Source organism: Eptesicus fuscus, chromosome 3, assembly GCF_027574615.1.
Source record: "Eptesicus fuscus isolate TK198812 chromosome 3, DD_ASM_mEF_20220401, whole genome shotgun sequence".
Classification (NCBI taxonomy): Eukaryota; Metazoa; Chordata; class Mammalia; order Chiroptera; family Vespertilionidae; genus Eptesicus; species Eptesicus fuscus.
Window position 1 is genome coordinate 16,103,646 of NC_072475.1, and position 23,242 is coordinate 16,126,887.

General features: G+C 37.7%; 1 long non-coding RNA gene across 1 annotated transcript; it reads left to right on the forward strand.

Annotated features, from left to right (window-relative positions):
* The first annotated feature begins 6,174 nt into the window (after positions 1 to 6,174).
* Positions 6,175 to 17,416, forward strand: LOC114233047 (uncharacterized). The gene is made up of 2 exons (XR_003619171.2): positions 6,175 to 6,259; positions 17,222 to 17,416. It is a non-coding gene; the product is annotated as an uncharacterized LOC114233047 (long non-coding RNA).
* The last annotated feature ends 5,826 nt before the right edge of the window (positions 17,417 to 23,242 follow it).

Sequence of the window (23,242 nt, forward strand, 5' to 3'; positions counted from 1 at the left end):
CTTCCAGGAGACGAACAAAGGGAAAGAACATTTCACTCTCCATCTCCCCCACTCCTGGGTTTCGCTGTATCTCCACCGACACTCACAGCTCTTGGCAGGTATCCATCTCCACACAGCCTCCTCCGTCTCTGTGTTCACATACCTGCTTCCTCATCTCTCTTCAGGCCTACCCTTGCTAAGGGCATGGTTTTGCATTGAATTGTGTCCCCCCCGACCCCCACCAAATTCATATATCAAAGTCCTCTCCCCCAGTACCTTAGATTGTGACTGTATTTTGAGACAGGGCCTTTAGGAGGTGATTAAATTAAAATGGGGCTGATAGGGTAAGTCCTAATCTTGTCTGACTGATGTCCTTATAAGTAGAGATTAGGACAGATAAGTGAGACTCCAAGGATGCCTGAGCACATAGGAAAGGCCTTCTGAAGACACAATGAGAAAGCAGCCATCTGCAAGCCCAGGAGAGAGGCCTCAACCGTGAATGCTTTTTTCCAAACACCAAGTTCCTATTTAGTTTGAAATTGTAAAGCTACCCCTTTACGTTTTTTATTTAGGCACTCTCAACTTGGAACCATAGAATTTTAGCTCTAGTTAAAACATCTAATTTTACCGAGTAAGAGCTTGCTCTAGAGAGAATGACTACCGGACTCTGCATAATTGCAATATAAGTCCTTCAAATAAAAAGCATCCTTTAATCACTTTTAAGACTTCTTTTGAAAGCTGTTAACTTTATAGTGGTCCTTGCAAAAAGTAATAGGTTTAATATACTTTTGCTTTTACTTTTATGTATCAGTGTTCCCTGAACTTTGCCTTCCTCCCCAGGAGAATGAGACACCAACACTAAGCCAGCGTGATGTCTGTTGCCTCCACAAATGACCAGGCAAAAAGAAAAATAAATAAAAAGAAATCAATGCATTTCCTCTTGGGACACAGTTGATATTTGGTTAATATTTGATTCGGACATTTCTATTATATTCATATTCATCAAAATGCCTGCTAACAATTGGCAAGTTGAAGAGGTGCCCGTGAGTATTTTTGCAGGAATTGGAATCCTCTCTGGCGTTGTGTGCAACCCTTTGTCAATGCTCCGTGTGACTTGTGGCTGCATAGGAAGGTGCCATATGGTGGTAAAGTCATTAAAGTCTTCCCAACCGGACATGTGAGTTAATTTCATGCCTGATTCTTTATTTACAAAGAAATATGTCTGCTTATGGAATTAGCACGAACTATTTGAGAACACAAGGGCCTGAATAAACCATCAACTATTAGTAACAGTGATAGACGCCATCTTTAGTATCAAAACCAAGAACACGTGGACAGCTGTCGATATCATTGCTTCACTGAAAAGTTGAGGGTGAGAAAGCGAGGAATCAAAAATAGCATCCCTTTCATTTTTTTATTATTCAGTCAAGTAAACATTGCAATGACAAGAGTATGGAAATCATTTGTTTCTAGAGACATGACAATAAGATGCACTTAATATTTGAAGATTCCACGTAAAAGCTAAGCATAACTGGCTTCTTCTCATTGTACTAAGGGGTTATTGCAAATGCCAGGTAGAAGAATTGCAGCTTTTCATAGGTGTAGAGCTCAGGGTATAAACATAGTCCACAAAAGTGATAAGACTATAGGCATGCCTGGGTCAGTGACTTCATGGTTCCACTGTGCCCAGCCAACACTCTGCAGCTTTTCTTCCCATCATGCCTGCTCCTGGTTGCAAATACTTCTTGGTCCTCCAATCCTCTAATCAAAATTAACAATTCTCTCCCTTTGGTTCCCACTGTCTTATGTCACTAGCAAATAATCCAGTCCTTAAAATAATTTGTGTTTGTATATTTCTAAGCGTTCAATGTGTCTTTGTATCCATGCCACCCAACCCCCACCGGGATGCCTAACACTCAATACATTTTACTAACTTGTTGGTAAACCTAACCATAATGAACCAGATGATTTGTTTTTATCCATATATTGCCTGAACACAGATCCTGAATCTTGGACAAGTAATTCATTCTCTCAAAAGCAAGCTTTTCCTCAGTAACATTAAATGCTTTAACTAGAACTAAAATTATATGGCTCCATGTTGAGAGTGCCTAAATAAAAAACATAAAGGAGTAGAATTACAATGTCAAAACTAAATAGAACCTTGATCTTTGGAAAAAGCATTCATGGCTGAGGAAAAATATCGTGTCCTCAAAATCTCAGAGAAAATATGTATCCTTAACATGGGTGCTTGAAAATCAAAGGCCTAGTGATCGTTATAGCTGCCAGCTACTATACACACCCACTAGTTAGCACCACACCGAAAGCTAATTGGCTTAGGAAAGCAACATTTGATCACAACCGCCAACTGCACATGATCTATAGTGATTAGCACAACAAGCCTATGCATACTTTCTTCCCACTGATTAGCTGTAGTTGTTAGTGGCTGCCTCCCTCCCGCCTCTAGCAACATCAACATCTCCGGAGCTCCTGAACCTTTTTACTTTCCATTCACTGCTTGCCTCGCTGCCTGCAGTTGTATTAATACATCCCAGAAGAATTTGTTCCCTTCAATTATGGTAGAAGTTGTAGTCACAGTCCTGTGATACATCAGCACTACTGCAAGCAGACAAAATATATATATAAAATATATAAGATAAAAACAGACGCAGCTCATGAGTCACTGCAATTAAGATGCTGAGATCTGGGAAGAGGAGCAAAATAAAAAGCACTCCTCCTTTACAAGATACATTTTTTGATACCTAAGATGTTGCTAGACGCAGCATATGATAATGGCTTCTGGGATGATAAATGCATTTAGGGTTAAACTTTCAGAGGGTGACCGAACAATAAGAAAAAAAGGTGTATAACACTGGAGAACTAGACTAATTATTTCAAGTCCTTCATTGTGACTCCCCTAAGTTTTAGTTTTAGAAGGTTAGTTTTTCTCTTAGAAATTTCTTGTTAAATGCTTATTCCTGCTACCAGAAATTATCAGTAAAATAAGAAGTGTCATGCATTGATAAACATTAAAATAAATATAAAGTTTGAAAGTTTACATTGCATCTGATTTGATCATTTAACCTTTATTGTAGGCAAAGATTTCTTAGTTTCTCCAGGTAGCAAATCCCTCCTAAGAATAGCTAAATGTGCTGTGTATAGTCACACAATGGAGAATGAGCTATCCACAAATATCTGCAACAATATTATAACTTTCTGAGGGCGGGGGAGGAAGTGAGGGAAGGCACAAAAACATATATACTATGATTCCAATCACAGAGTTCAAAATTGTTTAGGTAACAATAGCTAATCTTTGGGGTTAGATATCAGAATATTGATTATCCTTAAGGGTCCATTACTGTGTGTGGACACAAGAGCGTCTGGGATGCTGATAAGATCTCTCTTTTGGAATCTGGTTACCTGGGTATGGTCACCTCTTGAAAATTCATCAAGGTATATATGATGATTTGTTCATTATTTTTGTATGCATGTCATGCTTCAGCCAAAGAAAAATTAAAAACAAATAGAGATCTGGAAAAACGAGGTGGGTTGTCAATGATGACACATTACTTTTAACAAAAGAGGCTAAAATAATACCCAGGTCTTAATCTACTACTTTTATTTTGTATACATATATGAATATACATACACATATTACACAAACAAACACACAAATCTTTAAAGGAACTTTGTACATGCAACCTTCTAATATTTTTAATGGTTTTGCTAACAAAACATGTTGTGCCATATAAATATACTAAAAGGGGAAAATTACATAGAGACCTTTAAAGACTTGCCCCAGGTCTCAAAAATATGATGTAGCAAATGTTAAAATGAAAACTCTAATGCTAGAACCAAAGGACTGAATCGCCAACAGTTGCTAAACATCAGAGGACAATCTATTTTAGTTGAGAAATAGCCCAAGGTATAAAGAACCTAGCTGCTAACTGTCTGGGAGAGTAATAAATAGCAATGACAAGTCAAGATTACCTGTGCCTTTTCCCTGCTGGAAACTCACATTCTGTCTGAGCTCTGGTGTGCTTTGGTTGAAATTAAAGGGAAATATATACAGCAGACATTCTTTGTAAGCATGGCAAAGGAAACGAAATGTTACCAATAAAATATTAATAAATTGGTAGGAATGTGGAAATTTCATAAAATAATTCTAATGAGGTAAAATTGGGAATTTCTATGATTAACCTATATCTAGGTAATGTAGATGTAGAAGTACTAATCATAGCTGCTTGCAAAGAATGAACTTTGTTATTTGAGACCCATGACTTTAGAGATAAACTACAAGTATATAATAGGCAATGGGGTTTTCAAAATTCTATTTTTTCTCACTTTCTTACATAGGAAATAGTTTATGTTAGTAGATTTGAGAGAAATAGGAAATAGTCTATGTTAGTAGATTTGAGAGAATTAGGAAAAACTTAATTTGAAATGAGACAGGAGAAATATAACTTAAATGTAGGAAAGAATGACTTCCTAGAATAATATTGCATCTTGAAATGACCAATTGGAATAAAGTGGTGAGTGTTATCCTTGAAAGAAAAATTCTGGGCCAAATTTCAAAAATCTTTTGATGTTACAGTGAGTTTGAAAATGCCTGTTGTTTATTTAGTGTTTGGATTTCATGGAAATGGTGGAGAAGTGATAAATACACTGAGGAACAAAAGATTTAAATAATCTTCATTCTGGACTTAAAAAAATATCTCCACACAAAATATTTTCCTCTGAATTGGAAATTATATCATTTCTCCTACATATATTCCAAAAGATATATACTATACTGTACTTAGAAGTGTAAAAAGATTAACTTAAATATATTTCTGCAATCTAATGTATAGGGATGTCTTCAAAATCATTGTTCAAATTAGATAGCTGTTCATTAAGCTCAGTTTATCAGTTATTTGTTATTCAAATTCAGTAATGTAAATAAGAAAAAGTAAATACAATAAAGTGAAAAAATGTCATTTTAGTTTAATACACATAAAGCAATATTAAATGCAAATATATATAAGAATAATTATAACTATCATAGATAAAATTATATCAACACTAATCAAATTTTCAAAATTGCATAACCTAAAAAATTGTTTAAGACAAATAATTATTATTCAATTATATCTGAAGAAAAATGTGTTTAATTGATGAAACAACTATGTTTCTGAGAGATTGCTTTCATGTATGTTTTCATACCCCCCTCACACTGCATTTAATTAGATAAGCTAAGATTAATTCCTACAGGAAAAAAAATCTGCCCTGTGGTTATAAAGCCTGGAAATAGGCCCTTGATTAAATGGGGTTTATATTGTTTTGCCTGCCCATTACTGTTATATAAAATTTAGGGAAAGTTCTTTTAAGTTAAAATAGGGAGAAAGAGTAAAAAATAATTGAGATGACTCAGGCACAACTTTACCAATAGAGCTGAATATGGGGCTGGAAGAATAGCCATGATAAAGCCTGGATTTTTTGTTTTATCTGGATAAGAAATATTTATTTTGTAATCTATCTTCTTTAGAACTTGTTTTTGACAGATGGATAATTTTCATACAAAGTTTATCAGGCAATTATTCCCCACCCCTGCCCCTGACATCAGCATGTATCAGCAAAAGAAAGTATTAGGGAACACAATAGATAATTCTACAAATGAAAACTACCTGTAGGGTAATAAATCATATATTTGATTTATTAGGAAATATAGATTATACATACCATCCATATAACCTAGTGAATTATAATAATAGAGTTAGTTGGAGGTTTTATATACATTATTTTATTTTATCCTCACAATTAATTGATATGATTAAAGCCAGTATTTTGTAATGAGCAAAAGGAAGCTCGAGGCAGTCAAAAAAGAAATTAAAGTCAGCTGACTAGTGATCAAATAAGGGAGGAATTACTAGCAATACTACTTTATAAATAAGGAAACAGTCTCAAAACGATCATACAAGTCTCCAGAAGCCACCATTTCAAATAGTAGAGCCAGGAGTCAATGGTGGTAATCTGACCCCCAAATTCATGATAGCAACCATTACTTCCTCCTTCCTCCCATTACAGATCTCTGGTTTTAAGTTTGATTCCAAGACCATAATAGTCAGAGTTGATCGAGTTCTATTAATGGAACTATGGGTGACTCATAATGCTAACTGGAACAAGTTGTTTCCTTTTGTTCTTTCATTATGCTATCTTCCTGATAAGTGCCAGTCATTTTAAGAATAATGACTGGACAGGTAAACTCTGCTGACCCCTAGTAATAACAAGAGCAAATGAAAATGAGGTAAGAGCTAATGTTCTTTATCTTGTTTACTTGCTTTGAGTTTAGCATTCATGAAGCAAAGTCAGGAATGTAAATCCCATTTGAGTCACATAAATTTTCTGGACTCAGTAGATACCTATTGCTCTCTTAGATTCAAGCTAGCCATTTTTTTCTGACAAATAAGTAAGGCTGGTCACAGGGGAGGCAAGACCAGAGCCCACAGATAAACCTGCGCCATCACACTAGCAAAACAACTCAAAGTCCACCCGTCTATGACGTCCCGGGATTTCCTCTTTTCTTATACACTAAACGTATAGGTTTGGGTAGAATTTAATCCTAGTTTAAGTTAAGAATATGTCACACATACATGAAGAGTTTATATGATATGATCCCACATCATCTCACATAAGCCAGGCCTGGTTAGATTATTGAATTTCTACTGAAATCTCTGGGCTCTGTATTATAAAACTGTCATTACCAACTTAGAGCACCACTCAAAAGAATCAGTATAAGACTTTACCATAGATGAACTGGACTAGAAGTTTTCCCAGGAAGTGGAAATTGCAGTGCAAAAAGCCAGCATAGCTCTGAACAGCCTGGAATGGTTAGCCCCTGTATTGTTTTGACAGGTAGTTGAAAGAATTGGAGAAGCTCAGTGTAAGATAGTTCTGGGGGTAGGGGGTGAGGGGGCAGGAACAACCTAATTGAAGCTATAGTGTGTGGCTACGGCTGCCTTAACAAAATACCCCAAACTGGTGGCTTACACAAGATCTATTTTCTCATAGGTCTGGGGGAGAAGTCACAGATTAAGGTTTCAGAAGAGGCCTCTCTCCTTGGCATGCAGACAGCTAGCTGTCTCCTACCCGTGTCTTCACAAGGTTGTGTCTGTGTGAGCACATGTCTGCTGTCTGTATGTTCAAATTTCCTCTTATTAGGGCATCAGTCATATTGAATTAGGCGCCATTCTAAAGGCATCATTTAATTTAATCACGTCTTTAAAACCGTATCTCCAAATATAGCCACATTCTGAAGTAAAAGAGGTTAGGTCTTCCGCATATGAATTTGAGGGGAACACAATTCAACCTGAAGCAAAAAGCATTCCAGTATTTCAAATACATACTCGCTCTTTGGATTGGTCTTTAAATGGATTTTTGTGTTGTTGTGTGTGTGTGTTTTTGTGTGGTTTGTTGTTGTTGTTGTTGTTGTTGTTTGCCCTCAAAGGTAAAACTTTGATCATCAGAGAAAATTCTGTAAACGTATTTGTGACTCAAACTATCCCACTGAATATGCTGTCCAGTGGGTGTTAAACAAATTTTGATCAACAGCTTTTTGATGACTTTTCATAGATATTGTTCCTGACAAGAAATTTTAACTTGATACCAATACTGTCATTTCCTAAGTGTTGGTAAACTCTGACTAGACCACACCTGGCATAAAAAACTATTGTATGTGTTTTTGTGTATAAATGTATCTGTATGTATATACATATATATGTTTCAAGTATATAAAAACTTCAAATTCAGGGGGGATTAATATATGTGTGAAAAGAATAGTAAACTGAGCCACTTTAAAATGGAGTCAGAGCCGCCGAAATGCCTTGTACATCTTGTGTCTCAAACTTTTGGAATGTTAAAAACAGGGCAAAATAAACTCTGGACTGGGCCTAAAGCAACACTGTGTCCTAAAAAAGTGTTTGTAAGGATAAGGAGAAAGGAGAAATTATGATTAAAGGACCGATGACTGCAGACTAAAAATTAAAAACATTGTTTAGAATTAGCATTACTATGACTGCTTATCGGCACAAATATAAATGCCTTCCTTCTATTGATGTAATTGTTCTTCCCTTTCTCCTAATACCCCTTACCTTTGTCTCCTAATCTGAACACTATTTGGGCTTCTGCCTGAATCAGTGCTTCCCAAATAGTTCTCTCTCTCTCTCTCTCTCTCTCTCTCTCTCTCACCTCAAATACTGTACATGCTTATTACATCTCACTTTCAAATGTCTTTTATTTTGTAGGTGAACATATGAAAGCATTATACAGAGAGAAATCAGAACATAATATTGAAGCTGATGATAGTTGGTAGATTAATAGATAGATGATAAGTATACATAAATAGATATGGACTAGGTATATATAGAGAGTTAGAGATAGAGAGAGATATATATACAGAGTTAGAGATAGAGAGAGATATACAGATATCCATACTTTCAAAGAAGGGAATATTGAAAGAGAAAAATAGTAATTTTATAGTGGAGAACGCTTACAAAAACTACCTCAGCCAAATAATGAAGATCAACATCAACAGCAATTTTATGTCAAAATTATGCATTCCCTGATCTGCAAACGTGATTACTTCATCCCTGCTGTATTCTTTTCAAAAACCCATTGCTCCAGTCTAATTAATAGGTAATTATTAGGAAAACATCAGACAAATAAAAATCAGGGATAGTCTACACAATCCCTGGCTAGTATTCCTCAAATGTGACAAGGAAACAAGGAAAGACAGAAATCCTCACAGACCAGAGGGAACTGGAGACACATGAAACTAAACACCACGTGGTATCCTGAAGTGGGTTCTAAAGCAGAGAAGACATTCATAGAGAAAGTGATGAAACCCTAGTAAAGTCTGGAGTTTAGAGAAAATAATATACTGATGCTGATTTCTTAGTTTTGGCAAATGTACCATGATCATGTAATATGATGATAACAGAGGAAACTAGCTGAGGCATACATACACCAGAATTCTCTGTTATGACCCTAGTTATCTATACTAATAAAAGGTTAATATGCTAATTAAACCGGGAGACTGGACATCTTCCTACCATCCGACTTCCTTCCAGACAAAGCAACGGTGGTGGGGTTTGAGGCAGAGGTGGTTAGGGGCGATCAGGCCCGCAGGGGAGGGCAGTTGGGGGCCATGAGGCTGGCAGGGGAGGGCAGTTGGTGGCATCAGGCCTGCAGAGGAGAGGTTAGGCAGCAATCAAGCCAGTAGGCAGGCAAGTGGTTAGGAGCCAGCACTCCCGGATTGCGAGAGGGATGTCCGACTGCCAATTTAGGCCTGATCCCGCAGAAATGGGGCCTAAACCAGCAGTTGGACATCCCTCGAGGGGTCCCATATTGGAGAGGGTACAGGCTGGGCTGAGGGACAACCCCCCTCCGTGCACGAATTTCGTGCACTGGGCCTCTAGTTCCAAAATAAAAGGCTATTTTTAAAAATGTGATAGCCTCCCCAGCCGATGTGGCTCAGTGGTTTAGCATTGACTTATGAACCAGGAGATCAGCATTCAATTCCCGGTCAGGGGCACATGCCTGGGTTGCAGGCTCAATCCCCAGTAGTGGGCATGTAGGAGGTAGCAGATCAATGATTCTCTCTCATCATTGATGTTTCTATCTCTCCCTTCCTCTTCCTTCTTCTCTAAAATCAATAAAAATATTTTTTTAAATAAATAAAAATGCGATCGCCTAGAAGATGGAATAGACACGAATTAAGTTTAATGCATAGCGTTGCCATTATTTATTTTTGCCATTCAAATCCACTCATTGCTGTCCTAGAAAGCAGATCTCACCACAAATGTGGGTGGAAACCACATCTCTTCCATTCTTAAGCATGGAGTGGAGTCTATCCATCCCCAAATCTTAGAACGGGCATGTAACTTAGACTTGAGCTAAGCGGTCTAAAACATTACATGGTAAGGGTAATTAGCGGCCCACATATGGTACATGATTTTAATAACACTCTTAGGGTACAGAAAGTAAACCTTATATTTTCTCTAGATTTGCACTTTAATAAATGTAATCTTGGATCACCTAGAAACTAAAGGCCATGATTAAAGTCACTATGAAAAATAACAGATCAAAAGAAACCAGCGACAACTCTATCACTTGTGCTTTTTGATTGGACTCTACATGACCTGAACTTCATGAAGCACTTTTCTGTTCATGCCAGTTTAATTTTCATTTTGTTACTGGCAACGAAAAGACTGAAAGGTTACATGATATCCATCATAATGGACTCTATCATTTTTATGCACTTTGTATCTACAGATTTGATGGTCTTTTTGTGTTCTAATTGTTAACTCAAATCACAAGAAAAATGTAGAACAGCCTAGGGTTCAGTGAGAAACGTGAGATGTATGATTAGAAACCTAACTCTAATTCATATCCAGCCTCTGGGAGTGAATCATGATTGCTCTAAGTCAGTGATTCTCGAACATAAGAGTACATCAAAATTATCCGGAGAACTCATTCATCTTCTGCAGGCTATACTGCCAGTTTCTCATTCGGTTGGATTGGTTTGGAACCTGAGAATTTGGATTTCTAACAAGGTCGCGAAGATGACACTTTGTGAAGCATTAATCTAAGCATATAATGTTCACCTTGGGTCCTCATGACCTTCTGTGATCCAACACAGGGCTTTCTAGAAATGTTTTCCACAAACGTGTGGTAATAGAGCCGCCCTTTCCTGGTCTCTTTTCTTCCGGTGTTGGACATGATGATGAGAGAATGTGGCACTTTGAGTTGGCATAGCCATAAGAAAAATCAAGAGAAAAAGCCAAGAGAATTACCAAGGTACCTATCCAATGCCTTTATCAGCCCAATTACCTATCCAATGCCCTGACCAGCCCTGGAACTGACTTCTCTCAGAGTTCTTGATATGACAAACAAATCAATGTCATTACTGTTATCTAACCATTAGTCAGGCACTTTGCTACCTTTAGCTAAACGTTCTGCCTGGAAATGCTTACAAATGCTCTACTGTAACTAATCTAGAAGCACTCTTATGACTAAGTTATTTTAGTGCAGCAACATTTTGCTTTAGGTCCTATAAACCCACAGCACAGAGAACAGTTGCTTGAACACAATAGATGTTCAAGCAACTGTTGGATTGAAATTCCCTTATTTTGAAATGATTGGGGAAATAATAACATTTTTAGTGCAAGAAAATATCTGCTGATTTAATGGTAAATGACACATTTAGTTCAGTAAATATCTGCTGGTTTAATGGTAAATGACACAGTAGTTTGGCTTCAATATAAAATACTTTGGGATTTTTAAACATGAAAAAAGGCTTTTCATGCAATTTGTCCAATTAGTTAATCAAGCAAATTACAAAAGTCACTTATTTCTTTGTTGTATTATAGTTCATTTTCTCTTTTAAGAAATATCTTTCTCCCACAGAGATTTGAAGTACATTTTTCAACCACATATCTACAAATTGTTTAATAAGGGAGAAAATCTGGGTTTGCAGTTTGAAATTATAAAATAATGCATGCTAAAAATATGGATTAAATGTATCTTTTCTTGTCAAGGAATATTTATAAAGCCCACTTAGAAGGACATTATTTCTCAGGAATTTCTAAGGCCCTAAGTCATCTATTTAATAGAGAATGTGAAGAAATATGGTTCAGAAAAAAAAACTGTCTTATGTCATATTTTTTTTTCAAATATAATTTCTTAATGCTGTGGATGTTCCTATAATTCATATTTTCATATATTACATCAAACATTTCTTTGGCTTCTTTGGAACACAGTAAAATAAAATTTTCATTAATACTTAACTTACCATATTCTGCATTACCAAGCCCTTGGCAATTAAAATTTTGACATTTATGTCAATAAAATTAAATCTTATACTTAAGAATTGTAGATAAGACTCATAATTTTAAGTGAGAAAATAGAATCCGTACAAAGTCCACAAGTAATCTTATTTAAAAAAGATTAAAAAGCCAAAAGTTCAAACTACTACAGCTATAAGTCAGGGTAATTGTTCCCTTGTTTGTATTCTATGGGCTTTGTCTCTAAAATTATAGTACTTGTTAATAGTAATTGATAAAGGTAGAGTTTTCAGCCTAATCAACTATTATTATTTGTCCAAAATTAATAGAAGAAAAAATCATTGGTTGGATTGAAATTCCCTTATTTTGAAATGATTGGTAGAATAATAACATTTTTAGTGTAAGAAAATATTGACTCTAACTTACTGTTTGTAGTTTAGTGTTTTGTTTTGTTTTTCTCCCTTTGAAATAATGTTACAATTATAAGGGTCGGTATAAGAGGGATCACTCACATGGAGACACTCTATATCGCTGTCTCACATCTTCCTGGACCAGGAAGGTGGCTTTGTGGCCTCATCTTACTCACAGGTAGTAGGTATCTCAGGGAGGCTGCTAAATTCATCATGACTCCAATTCTCTGAGAGTAAACTCCTGTGCCTTCCTCTGGGCTGCATAACTTTTGCTCCCCGACCACAGAACATTCAGATACAGTTGTGTAGCCTGAGGCAGATTAGGCTAATCTGACTCCTTCTCCCATGAAGTAGAAAACAGAATGGAGAACCACGGATCCTAAAATTTCCCAATCATGTTTTTTGTTGACACAATGAGGAGTCCATGAAAACTTTATTTGGGTGCCTCTGGAATTTTTCTCATTCCTGACCTCCCTATAACTTATTTAGCTCTTTTTAGCTTCTTTGAAAAATTATTTTTGTTGATCATGATAGCTACTTCATATATCATAGGTCCTATCTGTATGTAGACATAACACATTGTATACCTTCATTTATATCTATATCTTCCTACCTATCTATCCGTGTATCTCTGTGAATATATGGCTACATGGAAAGATGATAGTTAGATTGGCATGTGCAAGGTATCCCAAAAATATATACACACTTTAACAGCTGATAGCTCAATTTTGAAAGTAAAATGCATTTTAATAAACCTTGCCTTAATAATTATTAAAAGTGTGTGTACATATTTTTGGGACACCCTATACTTACATATGGGGATATATTATAGGAATAAATAGGTATATATGACACTTCATATTATATATCTACACTAATAAAAGAGAAAGATGCAAATTGACCGTACCTTTGCAACACCCACCAGCCAATCAGGAGTGAGTATGCAAATTAACACAACAAAGATGGCAGGTTGATTTACATACACAGGCTTCCAGCGGCTGGGGGTGGGACGCTTGTGTCGTCATCATGGTGATTACGCAGGCGTTTCACACCACCCCAGCAGCTCTGGGCCTCTGGGCAGCGTGGGAAGGCAGAAAGGCGGCTTCTGGTGGAGCGAAGGCAGAAAGGTGGCTCTGGGCCAGAGCAAAGGCTGTGCTGGCAGCAGGGTAAGGAAGGCCCATATTGCATGAATCTTCATGCATCAGGCATCTTGTTTTTATATATTTTACTAGAGGCCCGGTGCACGAAATTCGTGCATGGGGTGGGGTGTCCCTCAGCCCAGCCTGCACCCTCTCCAATGGGCGGTCAGACATCCCTCTCACAATCAAAGACTGATGGCTCCCAACGCTCGCCTACCTCTTCCTGATTGCCCCTAATCGCTTCTGCCTCCCAGCCTGATCACCTCCTAAACACTCCCCTGCCAGCCTGATCAATGCCTAACTGCTCCCCTGCTGGCCTGGTCACCCCCAACTGTCCTCCCCTGCAGGCCTGGTTCCCCCCCCCCCAAACTACCCTCCCCTGAAGGCCTGGTCCTCCCCAACTGTCCTCCCCTGCAGGCCTGGTCCCTCCCAACTGCCCTCCCCTGCTGGCCCGGGCACCCTAACTGCCCTCCCCTGCAGGCTTGGTCCCCGCCAACTGCCCTACCCTGCAGGCCTGGTCTCCCCCAACTGCCCTCCTCTGTTGGCCTGGTCACCCCCAACTGCCCTCTTCTGCTGGCCTGGTCACCCCTAACTGCCCACAACTGCCCTCCCCTGCAGGCCATCTTGTGGTGGCCATATTGTGCCCAAATGGGGGCAGCCATCTTTGACCACATGGGGGGTGGCCATCTTGTGTCTTGGAGTGATGGTCAATTTTCATATTACTCTTTTATTAGATAGGATATTACACAAAGGGCTATTATACTATATACTATAATACTTTTATATTATTAAAAAATGCCCCTTTGAAAGTAAAAAGTCCTTGACCACACTGAATGACTTAATGGTCACTGACTTATGGTTTCTGGATAATGCCATCTACCTTTTGAATACTATCTATTTGTACCAATAGACTCAATCACATATCAGCGAGACTTACTCAATAATTAATTATAATACATGTTTACTAAGATGGCAGAGAAAAATTAGAGATGGATATCCTTAGGATGGATGGTCTTAGGTATGGTCAGTTGTACAACGAATTTTATTTTCTTCATAGGAAAGAGTAGTTGTCTTGTTTAGTTCCCAGGTGCTGCTATTAAAATCTTTCTTAAAGATGATTTTATTTAAAATATTTATGTGAAGAACAGATAACCTAGAGAGGGATTAAAGCATACATACACACACAGAGATATACACATGCATGTACCCTTATAACAAGTACAGTAAAAGGAAAGGTAAAGAAAAGAATACAGGATTGTTGATAGAAAAGGCACAGTCAGGCCTTTTGCTTGCTCCTTCCCATAATTAGGAGGTCCTGTTTTGATTTATCTAGTAAGCTTTTCCTCATTATAATCAATACAACTGACTTGCTTTGGTCATGGTTATGGAGGCAGCCTTCAGACTTTATCAATAAATGTAAGGACAAATTTAAAGGTCATAATCATAAAATGCACATTTTATAAAATAACATTTTACTAAACCACCTGAGCTGAATTTTAAAACAAACCACATTTCTTTTTTCTTTTTTTTTAATATATACTTCATTGATTTCAGAGAGGAAGGGAGAGGGAGAGAGAGATAGAAACATCAATGATGAGAGAGAATCATTGATCAGCTGCCTCCTGTACATCCCCCACTGGGGATCAAGCCCACAACCCAGGCATGTGGCCTTGACTAGAATCAAACCTGGGACCCTGCAGTCCACAGGCCGATGCTCTATCCACGGAGTCAAACCAGCTAGGGCCACATTTCTTTTTCCCTGGTAAATGACCTCTCTTGTTTTTTATGATAGCTACTCAAAGTCAAAGAGAAGCCAGTGCATTGAAAAATCTACCCCTGCTTAATGAGCTCCTCATATTTATGCTGCAACAGAATCTCAGCTTTAGATAAAGGAACTTTATTTTTCAACTTAGGTCATTTATTACTTCTCTTGGGTTCGGATCACAGCTTGCACACCTCCTAACATAGCCCTTGAAAGTGATTATAATAGAATTTTATTTGGATACAAACAATAACATCCATCTCATAGACTTATCACTGCAATCACATGCTTTATTGAATGAGTTTTATCAATCTTATATGTTATTGTGCCTTCATATCAAAATAACTATTTAGAATTCACATTATCAGTGAGGTCATTGATAATCTAATGCAGTGATTTTCAACTGGTGTACCAGGGAACACAGGTATGCCACAAGAATTTTTATGCAATACATGACTATTTAATCAGAAGCACTGAACTCTTTTTCCCTTAGACTGTCAAATAAAAATTAAAAAATGACAACAGCCAAGACAATAGCCATCTGGTATGAATGAATGAACCGAAAGTATACCTATATTTATTTTCAGATCAGTAAAAACTATAATATATTTTTTGGTGTGTTGTAGAATTTTAGTAATTAGTTTATGTATACCATGAGATGAAAAAAGTTGAAAATTGCTGATCTAACCTAATTATAGTTTTCTTATTGCCCCAATATTACACATTTCCATTTTTATTTTATTTTTATTTTTTTAAATTTCTTTATTGATTAAGGTGTTACATATGTGTCCTTATTCCCCCCATTACCCCCCCATCCCCCCACTCATGCCCTCACCCCCCTTGTCTGTGTCCATTGGTTAGGCTTATATGCATGCATACAAGTCCTTTGGTTGATCTCTCCCCTTACCCCCACCCTCCCCTACCTTCCCTCTGAGGTTTGATTGTCTGATCGATTTTAAATTAATATTTATGCAATTCCTTTTTTCTTTCCTCATGGAATTACTATACTTGACACTTTATGTATTATTCCTATTGTATCTCTGGGCATGCTCCCTCTTTTTAATTCTTACTTCCTTAATAAACTGCTTTATTAGTGGTCTCATTTCTTGTTTTCTTTTTGCTTATGCCAATCATTTAGACTTAGCCAATACTTTATTTACTGTAATGTTTTGAGAAATTATTTTGAGCTTTGTTACTTAAAAATCATGAAGCTAATGCCCTAGCTCATTTGGCTCAGTGTATAGAAAGTTGGCCTGGGGACTGAGGGGTCCTGGGTTCGATTTCAGTCAAGGGCACATGCCTGGGTTGTGGGCCCAATCCCCAGTGGGGGGCCTGCAAGAGGCAGCCGATCAATGATTCTTTCTCATCATTGATGTTTCCATTTCTCTCTCCCACTCTCCTTTCCTTTCTGAAATAAATAAAAATATGTATTTAAAAAACTCATGAAGCTAATGCAAACCAAGCCTATTAGATGTTTACATATGTATCACACTTTTGGCTTTAACTTATTCCCATTACCTTGTGTTCTGTATTATTAAAAGATTAATAAAATATTTGACTATCTGGGTTGACTACCACTTATTTAACAAAACATCATCGTTGGAACATAACCTATTTATTTAATTTTAAGCTAGTTTCTATTAAGATATAATATACAAACTGTGAGACTTTTTCATTACTTCTACCTCCAGCCTCAATTTTTATTGAGAGAAAATATTTGTTTAGTGACGTGAAAATAAAATTACAGGTGATCGCTTGTAAAGAGGTGTTACTCATGCAACAATTACGTGTTAATGTTTAGACAGTTTAAACTTTCCCTCTTGATTTTGTATTATGAACTTTCCCTCTTGATTTTGAGTGTTATCCGCTTCCAAAGCAACTTCTGACTGAAGCAATTTCATCTTCAGAAAAGATGGATTGTGCTGTCTCTCCCTAGGATTTTCATTTACCAGTTTGCATCGTCCCCCGTTACACAATAGGACAAGGCCCACATTGCCTTGCCCTTTACTCTGACCCAATAAGAGGACCACAGTGATTGTGTTACCTTGTTGACCACCCCCTCATGTTACTGAATGTATTTAATTCTCCTGTCCTTTTTCTTTATTTACTTAACAGGTGGCCACGTTGGAAAATCCTTCTGGGCTTCTGCTTTGTGGGGAGAGAGGCAGCAAAGATCTCCTGGAGCCGACAACTTGCCTGGGTTGATATCTCTGGCATATGAACGCGAACACTGTTCACACTCCAAGGCATTTTGCCATTTGAGTGACCAAGTTTGGTTGCAAAAATCTCAATACAGATGATCAAGTTTTAGCCCTAGCCGGTTTGGCTCAGTGGGTAGAGCGTCAGCTTGCAGACGGAAGGGTCCCAGGTTGATTCCAGTCAAGGGCACGTACCTCGGTTACAGGCTCCCCTTTGGTCCAGGCTGTAGTCAGGGTGCACACAGGAGGCAACAAATTGATGTGTTTCTCTCACATAGACATTTCTCTCTGTCTTTCCCTCTCTCACTCTCTCTGAAAAGCAATGGAAAAATATTTTCAGGTAAGGATTAAATAAAAAAATAATAATCAAGTTTTCAAATATATACCTTAATTGTAAGACATGTTTAAGACACTGCTCCTGTGTCATATGCTTATTCATTGGTATATGGTTATTTCTTCACTATATGTTTGCTAGCTTAAGCAAACATTGCTTGACCCTTAAGAAACATGAAAAATATCACACTATACTCTTTTTCTTTCAAAACCTACAGTCTGAGAAAACTGAAGTCACTACAGAAATTACAGATACAAAGAGAGATTTAGACCATTTACTTTTATTTCCTTGTTCAAAGTGTTAAAAAAACACAACAGCTAAAATCACCACCAGAGTGGTGACTAAGCAGCAGAACACTTTATCTTATATAATAGCAACATAGACACAATGGATAGAAAATAAAAGGTATACTCATTCATAGACCAGATTACAAACCCACAAATATAATGCTACATTTTTTTTTGTATCAAAGACAGCCTAATTTTATTTAGGAGATAACTTGCAACCTTGATACAGTTCTATTGAACTTCAGGCTATTGAAACCCAACATTTATGCCCTTGACAGCAAGAAAAATGAGTTCCATCTCTGCTCATTCACTCCGCAGTTTGTAGCCCCATAGAATGTGGTGCCCTGACTCCTTTTTTTCATATATCTATCATTCATGGGTAAGAAAGATTTAAGAAGTCTTGAAAAAAGTGATGCTAATTTTTATAGACCTTTCAACTTTTCAAATCATCTTTTTAAAGACACAAAGATTGGGTTCCTGGAAAATCATTCTGTGGGTACTTAGCACTAAAATTTCTATTAGTGGGAAAGCCTTAACCTACATATTTCAAATTATTAGTATTGAATTTTGAGCTTCTGTGGTTTAATTTTTGTAATGTTAAATATCCAGGATAAGATTATTTACCCCCTGAATTGCCCATTCTTTTCTATTTCCTTTCTCCTCTTTCTAATGCCAATAAATTTTATCATCTCACTATTGGTAGCTGCATTTTTTTAAAGAAAAGGAAAATAAAGAAGCTGTGTAACTTATAAGTGAGATGTATATAAAATCAGTGGGTAGGCCTTGTCCATGTAAGTGTGCATTAGAAATGAATTTAAACACTTTGAGCTACTACTTGTTTTATACACAGTGATCACTTCCAGAGTATCCCAGAGAGATACAGGTCAGTGTATGTTAGGTGGAGGAACACCCCTGTGGCAATATTGAAATTTGTAGTTCTTAAGCATTTTCGGCAATACTCTTAAAATTTTATAAGAATGAGAAAGCACCCTAATCAGTTTGGCTCAGTGGATAGAGCATTGGCCTGTGGACTAAAAGGTCCCAGGTTCGATTCTGCTCAAGGGCATGTGCCTTGGTTACAGGCACATCCCCAGTAGAGGGTGGGCAGGAGGCAGCTGATCGATGTTTCTAACTCACTATCCCTCTCCCTTCTTCTCTGTAAAAAATCAATAAAATATATATATTTTTTAAAAGGATGAGAAAGCTCATGAAATAGCATCCTGCCATTTTTAAAAAGAAATACATGAGACCAAGTACTGGGATCTGGAATCCTACCTCATAATAGACAAATATGCAAATTGACCGCACCTTCACTACGACCAAGCCACACCCACCAGCCAACCCACGCCCACCAACCAATCAGGACGTGTATGCAAATTACCCCAAACAAGATGACAATTAATTTGCATATCAAGACAGCATAGAAAGAAGCGAAGAGCTGCAGAAGGGAGCAAAGCTGCAGAGAAGCAAGTAAGACGGGGGGGAGTAAAGGGAGGAGCGGAGGCGGGGCTGGGGAGAAGGAAGGAAAGCGGGAGGGCTAGCGGAGAAGGCGGGGTGGGGGAGAAGGGAGGAGCCCAGGCAGGGCCGGGGGAGAAGGGAGGAGAGCAGGGTAGAGTGCAGCAGGAAACCCTATTGCAGGGCGGGGTAGAGTGCAGCAGGAAACCCTATTGCAGGATTCTTCCTGCAACGGGAACACTAGTTTTATGTAATAAAAGAATAGCTAAGGATGACGTGGAGTCTTAAAGAAAAGTTGGAGGGAAATGGGAGAAATGGAGATCACTTCATATGGTTGTGTTAGTATCTATCACGTCCTTTGAGAGATGACAAAGGATAATCCCCAAGTAATCCACCCTTGCTCCAGAAAGTAGAACTATGACTCTAATAGATTTTTTTCACTTGAAAATTTACTAAAACACCCATCTACCTTTCTTTGTTTGGGACCCAAGCAAATAACACAATACAATGTATTTAGGACAATTACCAAATCTACTGAAAGCTAACAATGATTTTATCTTTTTGAGCTTTCATGGCTATTGAGAAAATTCAGAATCATTCTACTTATTTAAAACATGGAAAAATAAAGTTATATTTAACTTTAATAAAATACAGGACTATGTTGTATTTGTAGAGATAGTATACAGTACTGAGTCTGAGATACTCTCTTAACAGAAATGAAACAAATTACTTAAAATTTTTACAGTATACTCATGTCTTTCCCACAAGATTGTAGAACATAATTTATAGGAGACTCTCCAAATTAATTTTGTCCATTAATAACGTAAGTCCCCACTAAAATCTATTATAATATGTGACTTTTGCACTAAATACTTTCTCCCTGTCTTAAATAAAGGTTTTAACTATTATAAAAATAGTATAGCCCGGCCAGCATGGTCAGTGGTTGAGCGTCAACCTTATGAACCAGAAAGTCATGGTTCTATTTCCAGTCAGGGCACATGCCCAAGTTTTGGGCTTAATCCCCAATAGGGGGCATACAGGAAGCAACCCATCAATGACTCTCTCATCATTGATGTTTATATCTCTCTCTCCCTCTCCCTTTTTCTCTTAAATCAATAAAAAATATTGCTAAAAAATACTATAATCATAGTTTATATTAGGAGCAAGAAAACATAGACTCAGGTGGAATTAATTGTTGATTTATTGCATAGGTTCTAAAATTTTCACAATATTTTTTTAAAAGTTAAATATAAAATTTTATATTTTTATTGCCTAAAAAATAACAAACACTAATAATATGTCCAAGTGATTCTTATTTTATGATAAAATGCTACCGGCAAACTAAATTCCAAGGAAATCCTAGAATTTAAGGTATTAACTGTATAATTAAATTTAAATATAAGCCATAACCTCAAAAAATCTGAAGCTTAAATTTAGTCTTTCAAACACTTAAGAAGGAAGTAACTTCCTTCTTTTATTACAAACATTCATTTACATCCAAAGGAATTCTACAATCATCCATGTCTTCCTCTAAGAGTCCAAACTTTAGTGAAAAAATAAATGGAAGCTCTTATGGTATTTGTCTTTCTCTGCCTGGCTTATTTCACTTAACATAATATTCTCCAGGTCTATTCATGCTGTCGCACTTATGTGTAGAATCTAGTGAACAAAATAATTTAACAAACAAAATAGAAACAGAAGCATGGATACATAGAATAGAGTGACAGCTGTCAGAGGGGAGGGGTGTTGAGCTTTGGCTGAAAAAAATGATGAAGGGATTAAGAAAAAAATGTCCTATCTAATAAAAGCATAATATGCAAATTGACCATCACTCCAAGACACAAGATGGTCGCCCCCATATGGACACAAGATGGCCTGCAGGGGAGGGCAGTTGTGAGCAGTTAGGGGTGACCAGGCCAGCAGTGGAGGGCAGATAGGGGGGAACCAGGCCTGCAGGGGAGGGCAGTTGGGGGGACCAGGCCTATAGGGGAGGGCAGTTGGGGGGCACCAGGCCTGCATGGGAGGGCAGTTAGGGGCAATCGGGCCAGCCAGGGAGCAGTTAGGCATTGATCAAGCTGGCAGGGGAGTGGTTAGGGGTGATCAGACTCGCAGGCAGAAGTGGTTAGGGGCAATCAGGCAGAGGCAGGAGAGCAGTTGGGAGCCAGCAGTCCTGGATTGTGAGAGGGATGTCCAACTGCCTGTTTAGGCTTGATCCCCCGAGGATCCCAGATTGGAAAGGGTGCAGGCTGGGCTGAGGGACAACCCCCCACCTCATGCACGAATTTCGTGCACCGGGCTGCTAGTATACATATATATATATACATACATACACACAGACAACAGTATGGTGATAGCCAAGATTGCAGGGAGTGGAAGAGGGCAAAGGGTGGATAAGTGGGGACGGAAAGAGACTTTACTTTGGGTAATGGGCACATGATGCCCTATGCAGATAATGTTTTGTTGAGTTGTATGCTTGAAACCTGAATGGTTTTGTTAACCCATGTCACTCCAATAATCATAATAAAAATAAATTTAAAAAAATAGAATTCTAAGCTGAAACAATGATCTAATTAATGAAAGGGGAGCTGCAGGAAGTGCAGCTGTAGTTAGGGCTATGTTCCCTCGCCAGGTGGACAGAGCCAAGGCTTCAACAGGCAGCTGCAATCACTTTTTCCTCTGGCATCTATGTTGAAGCATGTGGCTTTCTACCTTATATACATGCAAATTTTATTAGCAGCAGGATGATTTCTCTTTCACTCTGAGGAAGTCATAACATAAGACCCTGCCTGAATATTCCATATTTTGTTTTGCTTTTCCAAATGGAAAGTGATTACCAGAGCATATTTATTGAAACCTAACAGGGCACAGCTTGCCCTGTGAAAGGTAGAATTACTTACGGTACCACCTCGAAGTCTCACAGAGGGTAAATTAAAAAGCTGAGGACTAAATACACATGCAAAGTACAGTTGCTCATTTGTTGTTCCATGAAATAAAATGAAGCATTGAGTGTGGGTGAAGGAAACAATTATCCTCTTTAGAAGCAGTTCTTATATTTTTCAAGCTTTGCCTCATTTCTCAATTTGCAAATCAAATATAAGACTTTAAATGTATATGGAAAAGATCTTAGAAATAATGGATGAAGCAGATAAGTAGGAAAAACCTTTATGTTAGAAGGGCTAGATGTTTCCCTGGTTTGTTTTATTCTGTATATGCAAGAAAATGAAAAGTTCCAGAGATGTTTGGGAAGCTAAGCCAGTAAGAGACATTGCAGGCAATGAATGAACAGAGAAATATTTCTTTTACTAACCAGCAATTGTGTTTGAATCATATAACAACCTGAATGAGCTGACATATCCCCATAATAAAAATAAATTACCTTTCCAGCTTTATTGAGGAATTATTCCCAAAAAAATGTGTATATTTAAGTTGTATTACATGATTTTCTGGGGGGGGGGGGGGGGGTTCAAGGTGTGTAATTTACTAGTCACTTACAATCAAGTTAACACATTCATTACCTCACATAGTTTTCCTGTGCATTTGAAGTTAGAATAATGACATCTACCTTTAGCAAATGTCAAGTATACAAAACAGTATTATTAACTATAATCACCATTCTGTACACTATATCTCTAAAACCTATTCATTGTATTGATACCATTGTAATAAATGCAGTTATTAATAACTGGAAAGGAGCAAAGGGAAGGCCAAATATCATAGGCATGTCCAGTTAAGTCTGGGTGACAGCATTGTTCACCATGGTCAAGATATGGCAACAACCCAAGTGTTTGTCAAAGCAGTTAAAATTGTGATGCCCTGGTAAGAGCAGAGAGGAAAAATCCAGAGCACGGAGGCTAACTCAGGA